This window comes from Cygnus olor, chromosome 1 (assembly GCF_009769625.2).
Source record: "Cygnus olor isolate bCygOlo1 chromosome 1, bCygOlo1.pri.v2, whole genome shotgun sequence".
Classification (NCBI taxonomy): Eukaryota; Metazoa; Chordata; class Aves; order Anseriformes; family Anatidae; genus Cygnus; species Cygnus olor.
In genome coordinates this window covers 21,981,138-21,994,649 of record NC_049169.1, presented here as the reverse complement: position 1 = coordinate 21,994,649, position 13,512 = coordinate 21,981,138, and the positions used below count along the sequence as shown (strand labels likewise).

At 42.3% G+C, this 13,512-nt stretch overlaps 1 protein-coding gene across 1 annotated transcript in view; it reads left to right on the top strand.

Moving 5' to 3' along the window:
* The window catches only part of PLXNB2 (plexin B2), a 259,451-nt gene that overhangs the window by 82,850 nt on the left and 163,089 nt on the right, over nt 1–13,512 (top strand).

Here is a 13,512-nt window from a genome sequence, read left to right as displayed (position 1 = left end):
TATCCATAGACTGTGCTTTTTGGAAGATAGCACTTAGCCTTTCCAGAAAGAGAAACGCGTGTCTCCTGGATGACACTGAAGAGAAATGAAACAATGGGAGAGGGAAAAAAATTTACAAAGAACCAAGTTAAGAAAACCAAGTGTATAATAGCATTTAGCTAGTAACTGGCTGCATGCCAGTTTGGGAGGTTTTTCTTTGTTGCTGTTTTTTACACTTAGCTTCTGTGTATAAAGTTTTTACTTCCCCTTGAAAACTACTGGGAGGGGGAGGGATCAAAATATAGTTTTACGTGCATGTGAGCGGCAGAATGAATAACAATGAAGACAGCTGTTTTAAAACAAAAAAGTACATTCCCTCCTATGCACATTCATTTAGATACCTAAGACCATGATTTTTCAAAATGCAGAAAAAAGCACGAAAACAGCTACTATATTTAAGCTTATTTAGAAATATGCACAGGGGAAGATGAGTATCACGAAGGAATGTCCTGCGGAGGATGCGAACATAAGGGTAGACTCACTGAAAGGGAGTAATAGCACAGTAGTTTTTGTAATTTTGCTATGGAATTTTAAATCAATTACATGAATAACACAGGATATCTTCCGAGACTAGCCAGAAGCGCTTTTTTGCGGGTGTAGCTAGCATGGTTGCAGAAAGCCTCCATGCCAGGCTGGGATTAGCGCTCCCACAACTGAGACACCACAAGTGCTCGCGTGTTTGGCTATGCGTCGTCTCCCTGCAGTCAGCCTTCAGTGATCCGCCTCTCTCGGACGGTAAATTCTTCAAAAAATGCACCGAGGTGTGTCTGATAATACATGGTGTTTGTACGTCGGCCTGGGAAGTTTGATGTTCAAAATGGGTTTGGTCTTGGATTTTGCGTTGATTAAACGTTTTGATAACTTGCGTTATTAAAACTTTCAAAGTCTACATTAGACTTTTACAGAAATTGCTGCAAGTTGCTCAAAACTGCACTGATTAAAGGTAGTATTTCCTTTTCAAGAAGGCTTCACTGATCTAGTTGTTTCTTGAGGTCTGTTCCTTTGAAAGGAAGATTAGCATCCTCGTGCTTTTTAACAAAATGAGCAGAGTACTAAAAATACACGGTCAGCAGTTTGGTTAGAACACCAGAGTATGTGGCTCATTGCTCTACAGAACATGTAGGATATTAAATGTGGACATTAATTTTGTTCATTCCTCCATCACAAAGAAAATAGAAAATGCTTACATAAGGGGGCAAAATAGTTTATGGAATTCTTCAGCATTGCCTTTCATGGTATGCAATTATAAACTTTGATGCATGGGGGATATGAAGTGCTTCCTGGAATTATCTTGTGTAAATAAGTATAAATCAGGTTGGTTGCTGGTTTACAACCCTTTAAGCAACTACATGGTAGTGCTTAAAGAGAGAAACAAAAACTGTGAGCTTTTTTCCTAAATTTTCTCTCTCTCTTTTTTTTTTCTTTCTCTCCAGAAGCTTTCCTCAAACTTCATTAATCTTCCAAGTTTTCCCTTTAAATCGACGGCTAGCGTAAGCGTTTTTGCAGACTCATTTCATGTGAAGATTTTGTCTCTCAAGTTGTTAAAGCCAGCATAGCTGCAGCTCTGCTTCACTTGTGTGGCAATGAACTTCACATGTAAATGGGGCCTCTAATAAGTCCGCTTTGTGCTGGAAGGTGCTAATGGCTGCCATCAATCAGAGGGCTGGTAAAAGTTGTTCGCCCCCTCCCCCTGGACTAAATGAGACAGCAATTAAATGCCCTTTTGTTGAGTGATAGCTGAGACAATAGAAATCAATGTCCAAAGCACAAACCGGAATGGCAAGTCTTAAGTATAAGCTAAGCCATGTGTCCCAAGGGATTGGCATGTTGATTTGCTTACAGCTGAGGGTGGATATGAAAGGAATAACTGGACGTGCAGACAGCAGGAGAAGCTGTAATGCTCCTTGGAGTGCAGCCAGCTCGCAATATTTGCTGGGAAGACTTCTCGATGAGGACTGCTTCCATGGGCATGTGCAGCCCAGCATCAGCCAGCAGCACAAATGGGATCCGGAGCAGGCCCTGGCACCAGGTTGTGATCAAGAGATGTGATACCAGCAGTGTCGGTGGTATGTTTTTGTGTTGGCTGCTCAAGAACAGGCAATATCTGATCTGGTAGGAAGCCTGCTGATACAAGTTTAGCCTTTCAGCTTTCCTAAAAGTACTTCGAGTGGCAGGATGAGTTTATACTCAACCTGTGCCATTATTACAGAGTTTGAGATTCTTAGAGCAGGAGTTGCAGTGCTGTCATGGTACATCCTCAGAATGAGCCCTCACTGCCCCCAGATGCCATCAGTTTGCTCCCCAGTGCTTACAGGTGCAAGACCTACTCTTGTGGTTCTCAGTTGTGCTGTTTGTAAACAAAAGCCAAACAAACAAACAAACTACAACAAAAAACACTTTGCTCATCAATTTCTTGAAAATGAAAATCTTTTGATACCCTTAGTATTGGTTAACAATTGTCTCCAAAGGATGTGCAGTCATTTAGGCTGCTGAACGTGTTCTGCCTGTCTTACTGACTCCAAACCTTCTCCAAAGCTCATTGATGTCAGTGGGACACTTCCTTTTGACTCTAGCATGCTACTCACAGTTCTGCTTTAGCTTTATTGCCTCGCTGAAAGGGCCTTAAGTTACTTGTGTGCACAGGGCGGCATTGTCTCTAGTCTGTGTGGGTTTTTGTTTTTGTTGCAGTTTTTTTTTCCCCTACTTTTGTGCAAAACTGTAAATGCATCAAGAACAATAAGCTATTGCATTTGCTAATGACAAGGCATGCTGCTGTCTTGCAGTTTATATGCTGCTGGCAGGGACTGGCTATATGATGCTTTACAGCAGCTCAGCTAAAATGAGAAAGTCTTTAAGTTTGTCTCCAAATAAATGTTACAGGAAGAAGTTATTTTATTTTGTGCCTGAAAAGTATGGCACACAAATGATCAGAGTCATCTGAAATAATAACTGAATTTGTTTAAAAGAAAATGTATCTATTTAGAATATCGAATTTGTTCTGTGGAGTGCCGTATCCATCACAGCTCTTTTGGGGGCTTAAACAAAAAAAAATAAAAAAATAAAAAAAGCTACCTGTATTAAGAGGTCCATAGAAATCAGCTGGCATTGGGAATGGACTCATAAGGACTTTATAATATTGACAATTACTTCAAATGACACACTTCACAAACCCATTGTTTTCATGTAAGTTCATGTATTTGTCTCTGACGTTAAATCTGCTTCTAGCCTTGACTTGCACCTTGCTTTTGCATCAGGTTCTCTACTCAAATAAAAAGCAGAGGGCTGAGGAACCATAGGCACAGCAATACATTCCCATGTTACCAGCATAACTCTTTAATCCTTTCAATAAAGACCTTTATTTATTAATGTTTTTCACTGTTACCAATACTAATACCTTTTTTATATATATTAAAGCATTCTAATCAATAAATATATGATAATAAATTCTACAACGTGGCCAAGCTATCTTGAGATGAAGGTAGGCATAGAGAGTACAAAAGCTATTTGTAATGTTTTATATTTACTTATTCAGCATGTAATTTTGAATAATCATAGATTAGCTTTTTTTAAGCATCTGCTTCTGTATGGCAAACAGCAGTCCAATAAAGCAGAGCTGTTCACTGAGATTTGATGTGTCCATTACCTCCTGCAAATGCCTTGGAATACAATGGGGGTAGCATGCAGACTTCAGAGCTGTCATGACAGGTATTAAGAATGTGTCAAATCCCAGTGATGACTGATAACATATCTGTCATTTGTGATGGGATTATTAGGAAGAGGAAAGCCACTAGGAGAAAGATACTCTAGGAAAAAAAAGGGGGAGGGAAAGGCAGGAGGAGAGAGGATTTACTGTTCTTCAGAGCTGCCTCATTTAATTAAGCTTTGTCTAGTCCATAAACAAATCTATTAGCTTCCTGACTGCTTTGGCAGTGTAGGCACTTTAACACTGCAGTGGTAATTCCAGAAAATTAGGTTTCTCTTTGGTGGATAGCTGCACTATAGGTATTGTAGCTCTGATGAAGGTTCTTGAGGAGTACCTGGAAACAGATAGTGTAATATTACTATTCTCTTTATTTTATTTTCAAAGTAAGAATTTAACAGAATACTGTAGAAGAAAGAATTCAGTAGGCACCTAAGACATTTGCTGCATGGAAACTTAATAGAACTGAGGGAAGAGTATAGCTTGCCAGTGCCATTTGATTTGCTTCTTTGGTTAGCATAAAGCACATGAACTATTGCTTTTTATTATTATTATTCTGAATATATATCTTGTGTGGGTATGGAAGGGCGGATTTGTTTTGTGTCACTTGTAAAATTAGGTTGTGCTTAGCAGGTCTAGTGCACGTAGTGCACAGACTGATTCCTGTCAGGTGTCTTGGGCTCAGCCATAAACACATCAAAGGTCTAAAAGCAGTTAAATATTAAGAGAGAAGAAGCATCTCTTTCTCTTTTTACTGTTGTCTGGCACTTAAGCAATGTCAGGACAGAGGAGGTGACCTGCGTGCTTCTTGCTGTCAGTATCTTTGGTGTAGGAGCATCTCCACAAGAGGCAGAACCAGTGTACCTATCCCATAAGGCACCCACGTACAGAATTCAATTTTGGGGGCATATTAGGTGTCAGGAAAGGGGAGACTTGAAGCACAGTGGGCTCAAACAGCTGTTCTTAGCTGTCATATGCTCCCATAAATCCACTTACAGCAGGATTCAGCAGGATAGCCTTTGAACGGAGACTCATAAAGCTGTCTAGATGATCTTTCTGCCAGTCTTTCCATTGGCTTTTTATGGAAAAGGACGTGGTCTTTACCTCTGTCCCTTCTACATGCTCAGCCAAGGTGCTTATCAGTTCTCTCAGGTCCCCTAGCCCATCAGTAGAGGTTAGCCCTGTGCCCAAGTGGGCACTTGGGTACCACTGAACGGTTCTTGGCAGGCAGCTACCTTGTTGGACGTGTTCAAACTGGGTAGTAGCCAGCTTGGATGATCCAGCTGGTGGTCATCAACGTTGGTTGATGGCTCACTGAGGAGCAGCTGATGGTCTCAGATTTGGGAAGCAGAGGCAGAGGTGTGGGCCGCAGTTCAGACCAAACTGCAGCTGCTGTGGCATGAAGTGAACAAGGTTTGGCAGGTATGTGAGCAATGGACCCTGTTCCTGACAGCCACCGAGAGCAAATCAGCTCCCACATGCTGTCCATGCCTGGGCAGCTGGCCTCTCGTCCTGCAGAAGGGCCTGCCAGGGCAAGGCGCAATGCTGCAGCCCGCTCGTTAGCTGGCGAGGCCCGGTCTGTGTCTGTGTTTTGGGTGTAAGCACAGGCTCCGAGCTGTCGGGGTGGGTGAAGGCAGGAGTCGAGGTGCAGCAGCTGGCCGATGGTACCCGCCATCCTGGTCAGATACCTTGTGTTTACCATAGGGGAAGAGCACACACGAGGGCAGTTGCAGCTTGCCCCTGGCTCTGGAGCGAGTTCACACCCTTGCTTACCTCATGGAAACTCACTCGCCTTCCCTCAGGAAAGACTTTTTCTTTTTTTTTTTCCCCCTTCCTTCTATAAATGTATACTTACCCCACCCACAGATGCTGGCTGAGCAAAGACTGTAGAGCAATCTGCAGCAAGGACTCTGGGGTTTTACTTCTTAATATGTGATGTATTGTGGCTTAATTCATTTCCCAAGGTGGTTCTCCAGAGGGCCTCGTGGCAACCATCCCAGAACAGTCAGTGATTTGGGTACCTCAACCCAAAGCTGGTTTAGCTTAAGAGTTGTTAAAGGAGACTGATTTATTTATTTATTTATTTCCTCCAGAAGCTGAACTCAGCATTCCTTCAGAGTAACTGAAACTGTGCACACAGAGATCATTAATCATACTTTAAAATCTGGACTTCAACTTCTCCTTTTATACGTAGATTACCATATGGGATATTAATGTTGCGTCTTGCCGGCTGGCAATGCCTTATTTCATACCAATTAAATATGGTTTTGGAAAGAGGGATGACTGTGGAGAATGGCTCCGAACCAAAGAGCCCTTCCCCATTGATCGCAGGTTTGGTTTTGGCCCGGAGTGGATGTGGCAGCCATGTTCGTGTATACCAACCACGGGTAGCCCACAGTCTGTGACCACCCCTTTGGTGTGCCCACCTTGGGAGGAGACACCACTGCACACAGGGACTGCTGGCAGCAGTCACAACCTATTTTTTTTCCCAGTGCTCTCATCAGCTCCCATATTTAATGGATTTAGGTAGTGAATGGGTTTTCTGTCCTGGGGGAGCACTACAGTGCAGTGAACTTGAGTTTGGCATACTTCTCTGAGGGAAGCTGTTTCTTCCCTGTACTCTCTATCCCTTCCCCCATTTCTTTAGACTTTGCCAGTTTAAAAAAAGGAACAGCAGCTCTTATCTGGAAGGTATTGCAGAAGTGGACTTGAGAGACTCAGCTATTTCTTTTTTTCATTTTGTTGTATGTAGGGTGTCCTGAGATAACACAGAAAATCATGGGGTTGGGGGAGTCGCCTTTGAAAATCACTGAACATTTAATAAAATTCCTTCTAGGGTCCAAGATCAACGCAATACTGCACAGGCTCTGTCCTGCTGTACATGTGCTCACACTTAGCTGCAGTCCAGTTCTTGATTTATTTTTTTATGTGGTGATAAGATTAGAATCATCTTTTGAAAACAAAACAAAACCACCACTACCACCCAATTTAGATGCACATGGATATCTTAAAACAAAACAGCACTTTAAATCTAACTCCTGAGTTTGTCACATACTTGGATGAAAACTGATTTCCGTGCTTGTCTGGAGAAGTAAAATATTTCCAAAAATTGAAGAAATTAGCAATGGTAGTGATTGCTGTTTGGGGGGAGAGGAGTTGGAAACAAAATATTGCAAAACTACTTCTCGCTGATAACAAACAAAGCTCAATGGGAGATTTTGTTTTGAAAATATTTAACTGTTGACATGAGGATGTTTGTTAGAATATTTTTAGTGCCGATAAAGAAAAGCAGCATTCGTTGGAATTTTGGTAATCTTGAATGAAAACACATGTTAAGCTCTTTGTTAAGCTCCGTGCCTCTGCCCTGGATGGTATGTTGCATTATGTAGGAAAGGTTTTTTTGCAGCTGAGACTTTCCTCTATTGTTTCCACCTCTAATCTTTTTGTATTGTATTTGGAGGAGAGGGAACGAGAGAGAGGGAAAGAGAGGTTTGGTCATAAACAGAATAGTGTGCTGCAGAAATGTCTCTGATAAGACTTTTAAGGTGGCATTTGCAAGTTGCAAGGTTGCAGCTAAGCCTGTGGTAAAGCTGAAAATTTTGTGCTTGTTTAATTGTGGTGTAAAACATCATTATTATCATATGAAAAGCACCAGTGATGCCTTGACTTGCTTGATAAAATAAGAATCTGTTCATGGTAATGACCATTAACTCAGTGACAGGATGATAAAGAGATTACAGGGTTCAGCTTCCCACTTATAAAGAATTGGTTGGTGCACGTGCTATTCTGCTAGTCCAATCTCCGGGTGTGTTGTGGAACAGTCATGGAAAACATTTTTAATATTTTTAATGTGCTACCTGACAGCATGATCTCCATAGTATACAATTTTCAGTTCCTCTGACCCCTTACCCACCAATTGTATTGGCAAAACACTAATTAAACGGGAACAATGTATTTATTGTGACTAGAAGTTGCTTTTGTCGTTGTTCCTATTGTTCAGGTTCCAGAACAGGAATGAAAGAGCCTGCTTAAAGATGCTCTCAGAGCTCCTCTGTTTAAAGATGGCTCTTTGTTCAGAACTGCCAAAAAGTAGCAGCAAGCTATAAAAGGAAAACTTTCCCTCTATGCGATTTCAGTCCCTTGAGTCTTGCTGCAAAATGGTTTATATTAAAATTAAACGCAGCTAAGTCTGGAAGTGAATTAGTCTCAGTCACGGGCCATCAGTGTGTTTTGCTCTTCTTTAAACGGACTGTATGCCACTTGGTGGCACTTTGTAAGAAGGTAAATTTTTGAGTAATACAAAGAAAGGTGGGACCTCATGGAAATCCAATGGAAGTCTTGCTTATCCTCTAACCTGTGGTGGCCTCTGTCAAAAGAATTACCGACTTTCCAAGGTGCTGTATATTGGAAGAGAATGCGTGAGCACCCTGAATAGAAAACAGTGCCTGTAGAAGTTATAGTAACAGCACTGGCAGTGACCATCATCTAAAGATCTTTATGGAGAGCAAATACCTGGAGGACCATGGATAAGATTTTTGAGTTCAGGATCCACCAAAGTCACACCCCTCAGGAAAGGTTTGGAGCTCTGTGGCTTCTTATGGCCCCTAATGATGTAATTTGGATAGACAAAGCTGATTTTATCACTTTGTAAGCCTTGCTTCTCTTATGGCGTACTACATGATATGGCATGTAGCATCTTCAAATGGAAGACAACTGAAATCTCTTTTCTGTCCTAAATACAAAAAAAATAGTTTTCATTTGTGGCTGTTAGCCAGCATAGCTTCTAGAAAGTTGCACTTAGTCATGCTATACCCAGCAGAAATGTTTACTGTTTTGAAGTGCCCAAATAAATTCTTGTTCATCTTATTCTTACCTCGTTACCATTTCTGCTTTTCTGTTATAAAGCACCGTCCTTCCGTGTGTCGAACCGACCAATTACATATCATGCAAAAAAGCAGTTTGCTTTTCTTAACTCTCTTGTCCAGCTGTAGCCAGTTCCTTTGTCACCCTTCTAAATATTCTCCTCCCATTTTTGAGTGTTGCCACGGCATTTGTGTTATTCTTAGTGATGTGCGAACTTCTCTCTTCCTCACCAGCCTCTGGCTACATGCATTCATATGAAGTAGAAATGTTGCCATAAGATATGGCACAGAGAATTACAACAAAAGAAAGGCTGAGAACAGCACCTCAAGCCTGTTAGGCCGTAAAGAAGTTCAATGTGTGCGTTCACAAGGGGTGCACAGGTCAATCTGAGGAGCTGGATGCTGCCCACTGCTTTGAAAAATTAGGGGACCCTGTTCAAATCCCAGTAGTGCCAGAAAAAAAGTGGGTACTCTGAAACACAGGGATGGAGTAAGTAAGCTCTCACATTGGTATGTGCCTGGGAGCGTTTGCTGCTGCTCTGCTGTAGTTTCTCAGTTGCTTGTATTCAACTGAGCTTTAACCTCAGCAGCTTGGAGATGGTGTTCACCAGCGTTGCAGTCATATCCTGATAGCAGTTCTGTTGTGGTCTCAGAATTACAGCTCTTACTTCAGTCCTACAGGCTTTAAAGAACGTTAAACCTAGGATAGTCGGCAGAGTTTATGTGCCAGGGTTCTTTATCCCCATCCTTTTCTGCCAGAATATGTATGAATAAGTAGATTTGATTTTACAATGTTTTTGTATGTAAAGAGCTTATCCTACCTGATTCTCTTGCTGATGTCTCCGTTCCCTTGTTGCGAGCCTACTTCTTTCTGGTGAGAGGCATGCATGCTGAAATTTGGCATTACGATATGCCAATATTACACAGTCAGGGAGAAAATTAATTGAATTTTTTGTCTGTGGAGTACAGAATGCAGAAATAGAAGCATGTAAATTACTTAAAAGGCATTGTATGGTTCACAACTGCTATGCTACCCTACTGTTATCTGGAAGGTCTGCTCTAGAGCCAGCCATCTGTGTAGTTACTTATATTAGTGCATGCTTCATATCTGGCACTCAGAAAATGATGTTTATTCTTTTCTTCCTGATGTGAAAGCCATTCTCAGTCAATAAACTGTCAAGCTACTCTTTTTGTCATCGTTGCTGCCTATTTGTGCTTTTTCATATTGAGTTTCCTCAATCTTGCCAGTCTAATGTGTTCTTTTACAAGAATGTTCCAGTTTCTTGATCACTGAGAGATTTGCTTATCTTTTTCTTTTTTTTTTTTTTTTTTTTTTTTTTTTATCCCTCTCCATCAATGAAATGCTTCTTGGTGAAAATACAAATGCAGTAGAAACTGAAAAATTCAGACTTCCTTCACAGTCAATAGAGAAAAATGGGCACTTGTGGAGTGTGATCTAGTACACTGCTTTAGCTCTCCACCCAGGAGAAGATTAATTGCATTCTACAAGTGCCTGTTTTTCTCAGCTGATAAAGAGACGTTAGTTGGGTCACTGAGATAGCTATTTCCACACTGTTGCTACGTAATTTTAGGAAAGATGCTCTCCAGCATTTCAGTTTCGTCAACAAATAGCACAGCTAAGCAAGGACCTGCATCTCTTCTACTGTGTTTCTATTTAAAAACAAACAGGATGTTTGCTTGTGTTCCAGGTTCACATCACAAAGCTGGTCTGTGAGATCATCTCTTTCTCTCTCCTATTTATTCATTTTTTTCTGGTTTGTTTTTTTAACATGGAACCAAACTTGGCCACAAACAGGCTGCTTTTAAGTTTGAATATTCAGACTGAAGCTGAATCTGGCGAAGTGCTGCAGAACCAGACTGTTTGTAATCCTCTCCTTAAAAGTACTGCATGCAAGTGCTGCGGAAGCTTTACCAAATACATGTAGTAAGCAAATTATTCTTCTCTGACATTAGCCTTTTCCCTGCTATGCTTGGGGAACTCTGTGCAATTGACTTTTTGAGACTATGTTATATTTCACATTTTTGTACTCATGATAAAGCAGAGAATGGGATACACTATTTAAGGTGAAAATAATCTTGACTTCTGCCTTCCTTGAATTTGTATTGAGGGCTGCAGGTCTGCAGCAGCTAAGTTGTCCGATGTGTGTGATGAAGACAGTCCAAAAGATGGTCTCAGGCTTTGGACAGAAGGCAAAATTGGAAAATGTATAGGACAGCAACAATTTCTATATCTGCAATACTTACAAAGGAATTTTCCCTCCATATCAGTGCAGTTTTCCACCTATGTTTAGTCACACAGAGTACTGTATTTTTTTGCTTATATAAAAAGACGTGATATTCTGCAGTACGCAGCAGGGAATGGTGTGCTCATGAGGCAAAAGCCCCGTGACCTCCCCATAAGGAGCCTTGCTGCTGGAGGACGTCAGTGTGGCCAGGCAGAGCTGGCAGAGCAGGATGTCAGAGCCGTCCTCGTCCCTTCAGTGCCAGGTCTGCTGCCACAAAGAGTGGTTTGAGCTGACCTGGATGATTCTCATCAACCACAGTGCTTAAGAAGAATTGCAGTAGAAGATCATTTATTTGACAGACAAAGGAATAACCTCGTGGGGAAACGGGCTTCTGAATGTCCCCCACCCCTGTTATGTTGGGTGAGGGTAGCAAGTGTTGTGGGAAGTGGTGATGTGCTACCACTCCAGCTACTGCTTGAAGAAAGAGCTTGTCCAAAGCCTCAGAGATGTGCAAGTTCCAATCCTCTAACTGGGTTTGTGCTTGGTTCAATTCCTGCTATTACAGTATAGGATTTTCTTCTAGCCACTAAATGTCCTGTCTCTGTCTGAGTTGTGCTGATATGCTGGCCTTGGTGACAGGGTCAGTCACTTATGCACTGTGCTTTATTTTCAGAATGTGTTTTCTTTGATTAGTTTGCATATTTTTACAAACCAAGTCAATGTGCTTGCTCTGCATTGTTTGTGATTTAATTTTATTCATTTTCTTTCTTAAATAAGTATCCTTAGCCTTTTCAATTTTGATTCATATGGAAGCCTTCCAGAGCTGCATTGCATGTGTTTGATTATAATTAATTATGCACTGACTAGTGATATGCATATATATATATATGAAGCTAATATCTTTAGTCATTTAGCACGGAAATGTGCTTTTCCAAAACTATAGGCCTATACTTTAAGGGCTCTGACTCATGATTGCAGGCAGATTTATTTCCTAGAGTCATAGAAAGGTTTGGGCTGGAAGAGACCTCTAAAGACCTCTAAAGGGGTGGTGAAGGAGAAAGGGAGAGTGAACAGGTAGGAAAAAATATCTTCCCCTGTCCCCTCCACAGATTGGCTCCCTGATGAAAAAAGGCAATAGGTGTAATTGCTAATAGTTTCTGAGATATGGTTTCCAACGTATAGAGTCGACGACAGTGCTGAGTACAAATACCAGGTTAGAGTCATGACCAGAAATCTCATCATTTCATAAGCCATCGTTACACCGCACAGTATCATAACGATCTTAAACCAGGGCTTGGAAAGGATAAACAGCACGACAGGGAGCACATACAGAAAGTAACTTGCTATAAAACTCAATTTGGAAAACAGGCACAGCAGACTTGAGATTAAGGCAATCGACATTGTGACTAGCAACTATTAAGCAGGTCCAATACTTATACCAATTTTAGTTTAACACACTCTGGTCAAATCTGTCGTTATCTCAACCCTTCGTGCCCCACGTTGGGCGCCAAAAGGACTGTTGTGGTTTAACCCCGCCGGCAGCCAAACACCACACAGCCGTTTGCTCATCCTCCCCCCTCCCTCTCTGGGATGGGGGAGAGAAACGGGAAAGTGAAGCCTGTGAGTTGAGATAAAGACAGTTTATTAAGACAGGGAAAAGAATAACAACAACAATAATAATAATAGTATTAATAGTAATAATGTGTACGAAATAAGTGATGCACAATGCAATTGCTCACCACCCGTTGACCGATGCCCAGCCTATCCCCGAGCAGCCGCCCCCCCCCCCCCCCCCCCCCCCCCCCCCCAGGCTAGCCACCCCTATGTATTGTTCAGCATGACGGCAGAGGGTATGGAATACCCCTTTGGCCAGTTTGGGTCAGCTGTCCTGGGTCTGTCCCCTCCCAGCTCCTGCTGCACCCCTAGCCTGCCCACTGACAGGACAGAGCAAGAAGCTGAAAAGTCCTTGGCTTGGTGTAAGCACTGCTCTACAACAATTAAAACATCAGCATGTTATCAGCGCTCTTCTCATTCTAATCCAAAACATAGCACCCTGCCAGCTACTAGGAGGAAAATTAACTCTGTCCTAACTGAAACCAGGACACCATCTAATTCCAACCCCCCTGCCATGGGCAGGGACACCTCCCACCAGACCAGGTTGCCCAAAGCCCCATCCAGCCTGGCCCAGAACACCTCCAGGGATGGGACATCCACAGCTTCTCTGGGCAGTCCGTGCCAGTGCCTCACCACCCTCTGAGTTTCTTCTGAATACCTTCTGAATTTCTTCTGAATATCTAATCTAAATCTACCCTGTTTAGCGAAAACCACTCCCCCTTGTCCTATTAGCACACACCCTGACAAAGAGTCCCTCCCCAGCTTCCCTGCTTTGACCTGTTGTTTTTGAAAGGAAACTGTTTCCTGGATCATCTGCATCCCGTCCTCCTCTCAGGCTCTCACTGGTTAAGGTGTGGAGTTTTGGTTCCTCTGTCACGCAGGGTATAATGCCCCAAAGCAGGATCTCTGAAAACAGGAACTTAGTGGGGTGTCAGCCCCCGGGGCTCTGCTACAGATAGCCCAGAAGGTCTGATGTGGTCGGCACCTCTGAAGTTTCCCTTTAAGTCTCATTTGAGCTGGCTGAAGTGAGTCCTTCCAAAGCCTGCCACTA